Here is a 14,646-nt window from a genome sequence, read left to right on the forward strand (position 1 = left end):
TGAAGCAATGATTGTTTGCAATTCCAGGAGAGCAGCATCTCCACCTCTTTGAAGGAGTTCATCTCCGGTACTGCAAATACCTGGAGCATTCTTCTGCCTCAGCTGTCTCACTTCCCTTGCAATCTCACCAAAATTTCATGGCAGAGAGTTCCCACTGGAATAGTAGTCAGATGGTACCAGAGATACCTTACCATCCCACAGTGGTGGGCACTGTTCAGCTAATCTGATAACCAATAATTATCAAAACTAATGTTTTTGCTAGCGGATTAGCTTTCAGATCATTTTTAAAGCCATCATTTATCTTCCGATAAATTTAGTTACGATAACTTTCAGTCCACTAACATTTTTTTTGCTGGCAAAGTGAGTAAAGTTTAACAGTCAAAAACGTTTGTAAACCCTGAAATCAAACATTTTAATCCCTGTTGTGTGTAGATCAGTGGTTTATGGCAGACTGGCTGTCGCTTGTTGATGACGTCATCATTAAGCGCAAGACGTGACTGCCCGCTCGACACAGCGAGCACTGTGGGTAGTGTAGTTCAAGTTCACTTTGGAAGTTACACTGTTGTCCGCTCGACACAAACAAAATGGACTAATTTAACATTATTTTATTTCTTTGTAGCATGGGATAATTTAATCGCCAAGACTCGGTGGGATAGAGTAGATCTCATGGTGCAGCTGCAAGGACTTCTCTTCACTGTTTACACACCATTTTGGATAATCAAGATGCTTTATGTGGAATATTTTCTTCAGAATTTAATGAATCCCACTGAAACTAACAGGTTAGAATTTATATTTACTACGTGTCTTTTACGCTTCCGGCTGTTTAAGCCACAGGCTTCAAAGCGTGTGCAAAAAGCAGCAGCTTTTTGTTCATAAATGACGGTGTATATAATATCGAGATAAACTGTGACTTCTAATACTGTATTTTACTGTTTTTGAAAGCTGATGACAGTGTTTGGGGTTTTATTTTTTATTCATTCATTTGTCGTGTGTTCATTTTGTTTGTGATCCTTGAATTTACCCAGAAGCCCCTGCGGTGCCTAAAGTGAAACTGGTTTATCAGAAGCCGACAGTGTAATCTGATGTGGCCATGTCCGAATAAAAGTTATTGGTTATCCGTTATTTGTAATAAAGATAAATTTTTTTAGCAGTTTATCGGTTTAGCGTCATAAAAGATAACTTTTCAGTTATCTGATTAATGGTTATCAAAGCTAACTTTTTGGTTAGCTGTGCCCACCACTGCCATCCCAGTAAGAGGACCATCCTTATACAACTGCTCAAATTAGTCAATGGGACAGTAGACATCTGTGAAGAGCAAGCTGTTGCCCACAATGTTTCTGATAGGATAAGTTATCAGTTTTGAGTAACAAATGCGTTCATTCCTCTGTACGCAGGCCGGTGGTCATTAGACCAGATGTGGTGAATCACCTGATCATAGATTCTTCTCACAAATGCTTACTTCTCTGCACTTAGGACTGTAACAGCCTGCTTTCTCAGTTCCCTATGCAGCCTGGAATTTCATTAAGCCATACACTATGATTGCTCTTGACGTTATTCAGATATGAAACACCTCCTCCTTTGGATAGTGGCAACTCCAATGCAGTCCTCAGCTACTTTCAGGGTCTGGTTGCAGAAACAATTCCCACATTTCATTTGGATCAATGTTTGTGTCCATGTCTGCAAGTCATCCAGGCAGATTCCATACAAATGCACAAGAAACAGTCTGATCACAAACTGGGCACATTTAAAGACTCAACAGTTCTGCAGAAATCTCCAGTGTCTTCCCATGAGAATGTGAAAAATTTCCTGAGCAGCACAACCACCTGTATTAAAATAGCATGTCCAGCGGCAATGCGCTGGATGTTGAAACCAGGATCAAGCAACTCATAACCCCAAACTTTGTGTACAGCTGAGGAACACTGATCCCATTTCACCAGACACACCAGATCCATAAGGACTGATATAGTCCTTGAAGCCAGCAATGTCAATAAAGGTGGTCACACTGAAATAAACTTTGGGGCAGTTATCAATGGCCAAGTGAAGCTCAGTCTACACCCGAAACAGGTAAAAGACCCACAGAATGTTTAGCTTTGGGTCTCATAATATATTCATTGAAATGGGTAAGACCTGACACTAGTGGAAGCTCAATCCCTATACAGGGATATAGGGCCCACAATTACTGGTGTTTATACCTAGAGTTTGTAGTGTGACGTGGATCAAACTGCAGACTCCCTCTGGATAGGATGCCAGTCTGATGCAGATTATTCTTCCAGACATGACTGGTATTCATTTGTCCACTTGCCCTGTCCAATGACAGACCGGTAGCATCACCAGGAATCAAACCCAGATTTATTATATTGGTAGCCTAACGCTTATCCCACTGAGCCGGTTATATCTGAGATATCAAGGAAATACGGTAATCAGGAATTATGTCACAGTGAATACAGTCATAAAACAGAAATCCTGCAGAACATAACGCACAGTGAAAACTAAAGAGACCTGTGCTTTTAAGTATTATTTGAAATGCTTCCAATTTAACACTGCTTCAAATATTCTAAAACATTTATCAAGACACACTTTGTTGTGGTATTACGTAGACATATATTTATTTTGATTTAAAACAAATCTTGTTGCACTAAACAGGAAGATAGTAGCCCTAAGTAAGAAAAAAATGAAAGCAGCCTTAAATCAATTTACCTCAGTATGGAAAAAAGGATCTACTGAATCATTAAAGCTGCAATTAGCTGATTACGTGGGAAGGGAACAAGCAGACTGTTTTGTGGATAAATGAGTCAAATGGAGAGGCTGTTCAGCGGAGACGCGCTCGAAGCCCAAGAGTATGAAGACATCTGCTGGACACCAGGTCACTGGGCCACAACAACATGACCTGCTGCTGACACACGCACACACACACGGTCTCGCTCTCTCTCTCTAGTTATACATGCACAGATGTACGACGATGCGTATTTACTGCACTAACACTCCCTGCTAGGTTTTCACACTGCCTCTCCAAGCTCAATGTAAACAATAGAGCTTTTGTGCTTCCTCTCAATGCACGTTAATGGAGGAATGGGTGTTTTTGTCTTTTTCCTCTTTGAAACAAAAATCTGTTCAATTAAAATTGGCTCCTGCCCTGGATATAATAAGGCTAATTTACTAATTAGTGTCATTAGTTAACAGCAGAGAATCGGAAACAAGCTGGGGATCGAGGGCTTGGTGTACTGCACACGAATGGATTATGTTTGCTGTCTTGAGCAGAAGTAGAAGCACATTATATATGAAGGTGTGATACTGCAGGCCCCATGATTTACTCATAGAGGATACATATAATTTTCACCACAACAGGTCTGTTCTGCATATGTCCAGTTCGTGAATCTGGGCTTTGTCTATATCTAACAGTAGAAACATCAGTGTGTCAACGAAAGTGATGTATCAAATTTACACAGGTTTTTTTCAGTGACATTTGATTTTATACTTCAGACCAATTTTAAATGATTTGTGTTTCTCTTGTCATTATTATTATTACTGTTTGTACTTCGGGAAGGTGATGAGCTAAAGGTTAAAGCAGTGAGCTTAAGACCCAGTGGAACCTTGGATCAAATTCTTGGCAGGCCAGAAAATTACAAGGGTCCTTGAGCAGGTTTCTTAAACACCAAGTTGCTCCTGGTGTGCAGCTGAGCACACTGCATGGTAGCGCATCTGTATGGGTGAATGTGAGGCATCAGTGTAAAGGGCATTGTGCATCTGCATCAACTGTAAAAATGCTTTAGAAATGCAGTGCATTGACTATTTCAGGTGGCTAAATATGTTGGGACTTCAGATATATTTTGTTTTTTACACATTTGTGTTCTTATAGAGGTCATACCTTTCCAAGAACCTAATATAGGTTCATAAATGCAGAATTGAAAGTACGCAGTCAAAATAAATAAATAAATCAATAAGTGACTAAGCCAATTCATCCTTAAAAGGGGAGAAAAGACATTTGGTGCTTGTCACATATAAAGGAGCTGCAGCATGCCACACCCTGTCCGTCAGCAGTGGGCGTGTCGCACAGTTAACAAGCTCCCATGCACTTTCGTGACATATGTCACTGAAGTCTAAAGCAAAACATTTCAGATGTTAACTTTTCTTTTAACAGCGTAGTTTGTACATGCAGACACAAATAATATTGGGACTCTGATGATGTTTTGAGACAAAACTCCAACCATATAAAATATGCATAAAATGTAAATAAACACCTGTTTTGCACAACACAACCCCTTCAATGAATGGACAATGTAAATCACAGCACAGGTTTGACTGCTTATTGTGTTTAATAAGAAATTAGAGAATGTTCTCTTGCATTGCTGTTTTTCAAGCAATAAGCCAGAAAAAAGAAAAGAAAAGAAAAACAAATTGGCCACAGTGAGCACACTTTTAATGTGTAAAGTGTTGAGGTTTTAGTGTGGGACTTGGAGGCAAAGAGCAGGAGTGCAGGAACACTGTGAGAAAGCGTCCTGTGGTTGTGAGTTGTGATGAGAAGCGGCATTTCTCCTGTGGAGCCTGTAAATTGGCTTGGCGTATCACAGCCACACAGCCACACTACATTGCTCAGGTGTCACACCAGGGAAGCCGCTCCAAAAGAAAAATACCTTCCAAGCTCAGACTTTGATGGAGAGTAAACAGCACCGTGAGCTAAAAGTTATTGAACAAGAGGAAATTTTTGCAAACATGTACGCAGTCTGCAATTCCATATCATTCTTGTCGGTTTGGATGAAAACTTGTAATATCTTGTTTTTGTATTATATAAGGAAGGTCATGAATAAACCCTAATATCTCTAAGAAGGTGCACGTCATTAGTGACTGACAGGATGTTTATATATATATATATATATATATATATATATATATATATACGAAGTCTGTTAGAAAAGTATCCGACCTTTTTATTTTTTGCAAAAACCTGATGGATTTGAATCACGTGTGCTTGCATGAGCCAACCTTGAACATTCGTGCGCATGCGTGAATTTTTTCACGCCTGTCGACTGCATCATTTGCTTGTAAGCAGCCTTTGTGTGAGGATGGGTGTAGTCTCTCGTCGGATTTTCTTTGCAAGGAAAATGGCGGAACGACTGGAGCAGCCAGGTGGAAACCATTTGGATTATTCAGACAGCTTTCGGTGACGATCCTATGGGCATCACACAGATTAAGGAGCGGTACAACCGGTTTAAAGACGTCCGCACAACAGTGGAGAGCGAGTCATGCTCCGGTCGGCCATCCACAATTTCTCAGATAGTCACACGACTGAAAATCCACCAAAAGCCGTCTGAATCTTCCGAATGGTGGAAGAGGTGGGCATCATTTTTCGGAGTCCAGCATGTCCTGTGAGGCTTCAACATGGAGGTGCTTTTGCTCCATCAGCAGCTTCGTGCCGAAGCCATCGGCATGAATTTCGCTGCAACTCTTTTCATGGCAAAATCTTCTGTCACTCATATATTACACACACACATATATATATATATATATATATATATATATATATACACATACACACACAGTGAGGAAAATAAGTATTTGAACAGCCTGCGGTTTTGCAAGTTCTCCCACTTAGAAATCATGGAGGGGTCTGAAATTTTCATCTTAGGTGCATGTCCACTGTGAGAGACATAATCTAAAAAAAAATCTCAAAATCACAATGTATGATTTTTTAATAATTTATTTGTATGTTATTGCTGCAAATAAGTATTTGAACATCTACCAACCAGCAAGAATTCTGGCTCTCACAGACCTGTTAAGTTTTCTTTAAGTAGCCCTCTTATTCTGCACTCTTTACCTGTATTAATTGCACCTGTTTGAACTTGTTACCTGTATAAAAGACACCTGTTCACACACTCAATCACACTCCAACCTGTCCACCATAGCCAAGACCAAAGAGCTGTCTAAGGACACCAGGGACAAAACTGTAGACCTACACAAGGCTGGGATGGACTACAGAAGAACAGGCAAGCAGCTTGGTAGAAGACAACAACTGTTATGATTATTTATTAGAAAGTGGAAGAAACACAAGATGACTCAATCTTCCTCGGTCTGGGATTCCATGCAAGATCTCACTTTGTGGGGTAAAGATGATTCTGAGAAAGCTCAGAACTACACAGGAGGACCTGGTTATTGACCTGAAGAGAGCTGGGACCACAGTCACAAAGATTACATTAGTAACACATGATGCTGTCATGGTTTAAAATCCTGCAGGGCAGCAAGGTCCCCCTGCTCAAGACAGCACATGTCCAGGCCCATTTGAAGTTCACCAGTGACCATCTGGATGATCCAGAAGAGGCATGGGAGAAGGTCATGTGGTCAGATGAGACCAGAATAGAGCTTTTTGGAATCATCTCCACTTACCATGTTTCGAGGATGAGAACAACCCCAAGAATGCCATCCCAACCGTGAAGCATGGGGGTGGAAACATCATACTCTGGGGGTGCTCTTCTTCAAAGGGGACAGGACGACTGCACTGTATTGAAGGGAGGATGGATGGGGTCATGTATTGCGAGATTTTGGCAAACAACCTCCTTCCCTCAGTAAGAGCATTGAAGATGGGTCATGGCTGGGTCTTCCAGCATGACAATGACCCCAAACACACAGCCAGGGCAACTAAGGAGGGGCTCCGTAAGAAGCATTTCAAGGTCCTGGAGTGGCCTGGCCAGTCTACAGACCTGAACTCAATAGAAAATCTTTGGAGGGAGCTGAAACTCCAAACCTGAAAGATCTAGAGAAGATCTGTATGGAGGAGTGGACCAAAATCCCTGCTGCAGTGTGTGCAAACCTGGTGAAAAACTACAGGAAAGGTTTGACCTCTGTAACTGCAAACAAAGGCTGCTGTACCAAATATTAACATTGATTTTCACAGGTGTTCAAATACTTATTTGCAGCAGTATCATACAAATAAATTATTATTATTTAAAAAAGATTTTTTTTTTTTTTTTAGATTATGTCTCTCACAGTGGACATGCACCTAAGATGAAAATTTCAGACCCCTCCATGATTTCTAAGTGGGAGAACTTGCAACATCACAGGGTGTTCAAATACTTATTTTCCTCACTGTACATATATATATATATATATATATATATATATATATATATATATATAGTTGTATGTAAAGGTTTGGGCACCCCTGATGATTTCCATGATTTTCCTTTATAAATCATTGGTTGTTTGGATCAGCAGTTTCAGTTAAATATATCATATAGTAGACAAACAGTGATATTTGAGAAGTGAAATTACGTTTATAGGATTTACAGAAATTGTGCAATAATTCCTTAAACAAAATTAGGCAGGTGCATAAATCTGGGCACCCCAACAGAATAAAAATATATCAATATTTAGTAGATCCTCCTTTTGCAGAAATAACAGCCTCTGAATGCTTCTTATAGCTTCCAATGAGAGTCTGGATTCTAGTTGAAGGTATTTTGGACCATTCTTCTTTACAATACATCTAAGGTTTGTTGTTTTCCGAGCATGGACAGCCCGCTTAAAATCACACTACAGATTTTCAATAATATTCAAGTCTGGGGACTGAGATGGCCATTCCAGAACGTTGTACTTGTTCCTCTGCATGAATGTCTTAGTAGATTTTGAGCAGTGTTTAGGGTCATTGTCTTGTTGAAAGATCCAGCCCCGGCACAACTTCAACTGTGCCACTGATTCATGAACATTGTTCTCAAGAATCTGCTGATATTGACTGGAATCCATGTGACCCTCAACTTTAACAAGATTCCCAGTACCTGCACTGGCCACACAGCATAATGGAACCACCTCCAAATTTTACTGTAGGTAACAAGCGTTTTACTTAGAATGCTGTGTTCTTTGTTAGCCAAGCATACTGCCCCTTGTTATGTCCAAATAACTCAATTTTTGTTTCATCAGTCCACAGTACCTGATTCCAAAATGAAGCTGGCTTGTCAAAATGTGCTTTATCATACCTCAAGCAACTCCGTTTGCGGCGTTTATGCAGAAAAGGCTTCCTCTGCATTACAGCATCTGTTTGTGCAAAGTGCGCTATATAGCTGAATGATGCACAGAGACACTATCTTCAGCAAGATCATGTAGGTCTTTGGAGCAGGTCTGTGGGTTGACTATGACTGTTCTCACCATCCTTCGCTTCACCTTATCTGAGATTTTTCTTGGTCTGCCACTTCGGACCTTAACTAGTACTGTGCCTGTGGTCTTCCATTTCCTAACTATGTTCCTCACAGTGGAAACTGACAGCTAAAATCTCTGAGATAGCTTTTTGTATCCTTCCCCCAAACCGTGATGTTGAACAATCTTTGTTTTCAGGTCATTTGAGAGGTGTTTAGAGGCTCCCATGTTGCCACTCATTAGAAGAGATGCATAGAGGGGAAACATTTGTAAATGGCCACATTAAATACCCTTTCTCCTGTTTCTGTGTAGGCTCTCAGTTGTCCATGTGGTGTCCATAGTAGAGAAGCTTCTCTAGAAGAGTCAAGACAGGAGTAAGACTACCAGAGCAAGAATTTTAGCTGAGGAAGCTTCTGCGATTTGAAGCGAAATGTCCTCACGTCAAGCAACCCAGTCCAGTTGAAGATTCTAGCTTCTCTACCCTTTCTCATGATTGGATTCACCTATGTAAGATGGTCAAGGGTCAATGAGCTTACCAAACCAATTTTGTGTTCCAGTAGTTATGTAAATGTATTCAAATCAATAAAATGACAAGGGTGCCCAAATGTATGCACCTGCCTAATTTTATTTAAATAATTATTGCACAATTTCTGTAAATACTAGAAACTTCATTACACTTCTCAAATATCAGTGTGTTCATCTGGTATATGATATATTTAACTGAAATTTCTGATCCAGACAACCAATGATTTATAAAAGAAAATCATGAAAATTATCAGGGATGCCCAAACTTTTGCATACAACTGTATAAAGACGTTCAGCTATATAATGTACATGGTATGTAATTGTAACAGGGATTATCTGATCTGGGCAAAAAAAAAACAAACTGATGAGGTAGCTTGAGTGACTCCACATAAATTAAGATAGATCTCAAAACCAACTCCTTTACTTCATTTTTTGACATTGTTTTAAATTTGTGCTTTGTTTTAAATTTGTTTTCAACATTTTTCTGTCTAAAATTAGAAAACTTTTTCTTCAAGAACTGAGGCCTTTCAAGTTTTAACAGCAGAAACACATTAAAAAAAGGCAAATTAAATAACTGCAGTGTTTGTAATGTAATGTTTTTTTTGGCCCAGACCTCACGGTGAATATATAAAGTGTGGCAACAATGGCAATATGATGAAATGAAGGGAAATATGTGATTGTGAATGACAGAACCCCACAGTCTCTTATGAACAGTTCCTCTCTGATCTGGGTGGAAGCACACAGAGCGTTCACAGGGCCTGATTTACCGACATGTGCACCAGGTGCAAAACTTACACCTGTGGCTCAAAAGCAAGGGGGGCTACTGTATATGCCAACATTAATAGTTCAAGGAGAAAAATTTGTTACTGCAGATACAGACTGCTGTGACTTGTGTTGTCTCTGTTTCGGCATTACAAATTCTACCTGCATCGAGAAACCTGCATTTGGTGCAAATGTTCTCCAAATCAGGCCTGGTGTCCACAGTATAAGTGTCTCTTGGATTAAATGCATTCAATGACAATCTCAAAATAACAGCTCAAGTTTTTGAGATTAATGACTTGCATCACTGAGTTTTTGCCCTCAATGTGTACCAATTTATGACATCATCCTCATCATTTCAAAACTTTGGTAAAAATGGAACTTTTTCATACAATGTTTTTCTGTATAATTTGAAAGATTAATGACAGCAATACAAATGATCACATCATGGCACATCAGACAAGCTTTAGAATTCTTGCACTGTATAATTTCCAATCATCACCTCAGCATAGTTCACCAGTAAAATTTTGCAACACCATTTCACTAAATAGAAATACAATTCATTTAGATCTGTAAAATTCAAAGACAGGTGGATAATGTTACACCTTGCTTTGGATTTTCCCAGCTTCAATACATCAACATAAAGATTCTGAACCTGTTGTGTGTTGGGGGGGTTTGGCTGGACAAGGTTGGGTTGTTTTGTGTTTATTTTCCTTCCCAGGTAATTTGGGGCTGTTCTCTGAGGAAAATGTGCTGCAGAAGAGTCTCTCTCCTCTGTTACGATAATTGGCTGCACCTGTTGCGTTCTCGTGCGGCTCTCTATCAGGACAATCCACGACACCTGTGATGTTCACGTGCAGATCTGAGGACTTCCAGCTGGTACCAATGTAGTGATGAAGAACTACATTTAAACCAGCAGTGAGTTGGATAAGATTGCCGGAGAATACGACCTTGTGACGACCGTGTGGGGACGCTGAGGGCCGTTTCAGAGTCTGACATCGCGGCTGTGAAGGAGGACGAGGGTGAGAGGCAAACGTTGTCAGCACACGACAGAGGTGAATATTCTGAAAGGTTTATCCGTGAGTGTAAATTGGCGTTTATACGCAGCTATAAGTAATTATTGGTGGAAATTGTTTGGCGTGCTCCTCACGGCAGTGGCGTGCGGATTAATGATCCTCCACTAGCTGTGAGCAGCAGCCTCTTTGAACTAAGTTTGAAACCAGACCTAAACGTGTAGCTGATAAGTTTGCCTCTAAACAATATTTCGTAGTAATAAGTGTTGAATAATCTCATCTCTGTTCCTCCTTCGCAGAGTACAGTCTGGGAAAGTCACCTGGGGGGGGGGGGGGGTGTTGGCGGAACTCCTGAGTCCTGAACGTTCAGACTCCGACTGTTGAGACGCTGAGAGAGCGCGCCGCCTTTTCACCTCACCAGAACTTAATTATTTAGTATTTCATGTATAGCACAAGGGAGAAAAATAAATGTGTTTTCTTTTTGGAACTGCTTCTGATTATTTCATGCTGGGTTCAGTCAGATACTGGACCGCTCCTCAATCCGCGTCTGCTTACCCATAACAGAATTCTCCGGCCAAACCAATATGGACCCAGCGGCAGAAGCAGTTCCATTTCAGGAGAAAGTCCAGAAGCACCTGGAGATGAAAACAAATGCCATGGTTCAGCGATTGCTGAACCTCCGACAGGGGCGACGAAACGCAGCTGATTATTCTGTGGATTTTCAAATCTTTTCCGCTCAGTCTGGTTGGAACGCTGCTGCTTTGAGGGGGGTGTTTATAGACGGCTTGAATGACTCCATGAAAGATGAGCTAGCCGTCCGTGACGAACCGAAGGATTTAGATGAGTTAATATCCTTGGTTATTCGTCTAGACGATCGGATTAAGGAGCGTGGACGAGAGAGAGGGCGAGTGTCCGAGCGGGGTGTTTTGTCTCGGGGTTTTCCCCGACATAAGTCCGGACCGCCTCTTCTTTGTTCCTCTGAGACTCCTCCGACAGGACCTCTAGCTCCTCTAGTGGACGAGCCAATAGAACTTGGAAGGGTCAGAACAGCCATATTGCCCCGGTCAAACGAGCGTCAGGAGACAGCATCATAACATGGCTCCAGGTGTTTTATGGACATTTTTGTGGGATATAAATGGGAGTTTTTGTGAACCAGTTTTTGTGTGTAGCACTTGAGGTAGTTCTGGTGGGGTGAACAGGCTGACTGGTCGGAGTTCGTTTGGACTCAGGTAAGCGTGTTTTTTTTTTTTTTATTATTTATAGTTATTTAATTTTTGTTGGCGGAATGGGTCGTTTTGTTTTGTTGGTTTTTGTTTCCCTGTCCCCTAACCCCAGCCTCACACACTTCTGGCCATTCGTCTTTGGTGTTGTGGGGTGGTGCAGGTTGGTTGCTGGGCATTCCCATGAGGACCTCTGCACCTGGGGGGGGGGTCCAGGGCTCTTTTCTTAGATTTAGCTGTTTCCCGGTTCCTCTCCAGCCTCAGCGTGCCTCTGACCGTTCGCCATTGGCATTGCTGAGGTGTCGGGCAGTGGGGATATACTCCAGTCGGAGCGGTGGGGCCGATCAGTGCCGTACGCCTTTTCCGCTGCCCACCCCTCCCAGTAGGCTGGAGTATAGTCGGGGGGTCGACACCGGCCGTCTTGCCGGTTTTCCCCTGCCCTTGGGGGTGGAGCTGGGTTGCGTTTTTCCTTTGTTCAGCTAACGCTGTGTGACCGGGCCTTAAGATCAGTACAAAGAATTGTAATTGAAAAATTTGAAGCTTCCCAAGCCAAGTTTATATGCTTATCACTTGGTATCAAAGTCCAGCTGAATAGACAATATCAAAAGCAGGTGACCACTGAATCGCTGCAGCTGCTTCATTTAACTGAATAACATCACAGCATGCAGATCTGCTGTTGACATTTCAGAGCGATTTCTGTGAAGGTAAATATGTGGCCAAATGGGAGAACTTGTGCACCTGATGTGAGAACTTGTAGAATATGTTGTGAGATTTCTACAACAAAAACCTAAAGTTGTATGTTCACATTTGCACTTGTATTACATATTCACACACATAAATTTAATTTGAAGTCACATAGGAAAAACACACAAGAGCTATAAAAAAATTAACTTGAAAGTTGTCATTTTCAGTGGCAGAATTTTTTCATAAACGTGTGAGAAAAATATTCACAAACATGGACACTGGTAATTACATAAATCTAAATGGTCACAGATTTATCAGCAAATGTGTGTCAAAAGACAATTTACATGAAATAATTTAAGAGGCTGTAATCATCAACTTGTGGTTGTACTGGTAAAAGCATTCACGAACAAAAAAATGCACAAGTAAAATTCAGAAATCTTTTCTACAAGCTCTCGTGTTTTTCCCCTGTGACTTCAAATTAAGTTTACGTGTGAATATTTAATACACGTGAAAATCTGAACATACGAGTTCAGATTTTTGTTGTACAAGCTCTTACTTTGTATTTTACAAGTTCTCACATCAAGTGTACGTATTTACCTTCATCTATTTCTCAGGTGGAGCATCTTAAGATAAGATGTTCCTGGCAGAACTGAACTGTTGTCTGTAATGAGGCCAGAAACAGGTTAGCATAAATTGCTTCAGGAATGAGAGTAAAGGGAGTTGACTACGGCCCTGGGTATGCTGTTAAAGAGCATCCAAATTCCTAAATGCCCAGGCTTCTGATGGAAAAGTGAGGAAATGCAAAAGACAACATATGTATTTATGCGACAGCAACACCAGCCTTATGATTGCTCAGCTGTTGCTGGTGTCAGTTGGCTGGCTACATTTTTTTTATTGCTTTATACACTCAACAAAAATATAAACGCAACACTTTTGGTTTTGCTCCCATTTTGTATGAGATGAACTCAAAGATCTAAAACTTTTTCCACATACATAATATCACCATTTCCCTCAAATATTGTTCACAAACCAGTCTAAATCTGTGATAGTGAGCACTTCTCCTTTGCTGAGATAATCCATCCCACCTCACAGGTGTGCCATATCAAGATGCTGATTAGACACCATGATTAGTGCACAGGTGTGCCTTAGACTGTCCACAATAAAAGGCCACTCTGAAAGGTGCAGTTTTTTTTTATTGGGGAGGGATACCAGTCAGTATCTGGTGTGACCACCATTTGCCTCATGCAGTGCAACACATCTCCTTCGCATCATCCGTGAAGAGAACACCTCTCCAACGTGACAAACGCCAGTGAATGTGAGCATTTGCCCACTCAAGTCGGTTACGACGACGAACTGGAGTCAGGTCGAGACCCCGATGAGGACGACGAGCATGCAGATGAGCTTCCCTGAGACGGTTTCTGACAGTTTGTGCAAAAATTCTTTGGTTATGCAAACCGATTGGTTCAGCAGCTGTCCGAGTGGCTGGTCTCAGACGATCTTGGAGGTGAACATGCTGGATGTGGAGGTCCTGGGCTGGTGTGGTTACATGTGGTCTGCGGTTGTGAGGCTGGTTGGATGTACTGCCAAATTCTCTGAAACGCCTTTGGAGATGGCTTATGGTAGAGACATGAACATTCAATACACGAGCAACAGCTCTGGTTGACATTCCTGCTGTCAACATGCCAATTGCACGCTCCCTCAAATCTTGCGACATCTGTGGCAAAGTGCTGTATGATAAAACTGCAGCTTTCAGAGTGGCCTTTTATTGTGGACAGTCTAAGGCACACCTGTGCACTAATCATGGTGTCTAATCAGCATCTTGGTATGGCACACCTGTGAGGTGGGATGGATTATCTCAGCAAAGGAGAAGTGCTCACTATCACAGATTTAAACTGGTTTGTGAACAATATTTGAGGGAAATGGTGATATTGTGTATGTGGAAAAAGTTTTAGATCTTTGAGTTCATCTCATACAAAATGGGAGCAAAACCAAAAGCGTTGCGTTTATATTTTTGTTGAGTGTATATACAAAGGAGGCTGTCTGCAGGACTATGCAAAAGACTGAAGAGTAAATACACTATCTGATGCTCAGTTGTTGCTAAATAAAATCTAATAAAATCAAAAAGCAGATTATTCTGTGGCAGGGGCTGAAAGTAATTATGAGTCAGAAAATGTCATACAATAGAAATTCATTACGACAATGATTGCAGTATTTTGTTACTGCAATTATTCAGCTGTACCAAAATTTGAGTAAGATGCTCATGTGTGTTTGTATCATCATTAAACAGGAAAATCTAAAATGTATTTAATAAATTTTGGATCAAATTT

General features: G+C 41.0%; 1 protein-coding gene across 7 annotated transcripts in view; it reads right to left on the reverse strand.

Moving 5' to 3' along the window:
• Window positions 1-14,646, reverse strand: part of elavl4 (ELAV like neuron-specific RNA binding protein 4) — a 258,140-nt gene that overhangs the window by 19,202 nt on the left and 224,292 nt on the right. The gene's annotated exons all lie outside the window — the stretch shown is intronic.

This window comes from Thalassophryne amazonica, chromosome 10 (assembly GCF_902500255.1).
Source record: "Thalassophryne amazonica chromosome 10, fThaAma1.1, whole genome shotgun sequence".
In the NCBI taxonomy this organism is placed as follows: domain Eukaryota; kingdom Metazoa; phylum Chordata; class Actinopteri; order Batrachoidiformes; family Batrachoididae; genus Thalassophryne; species Thalassophryne amazonica.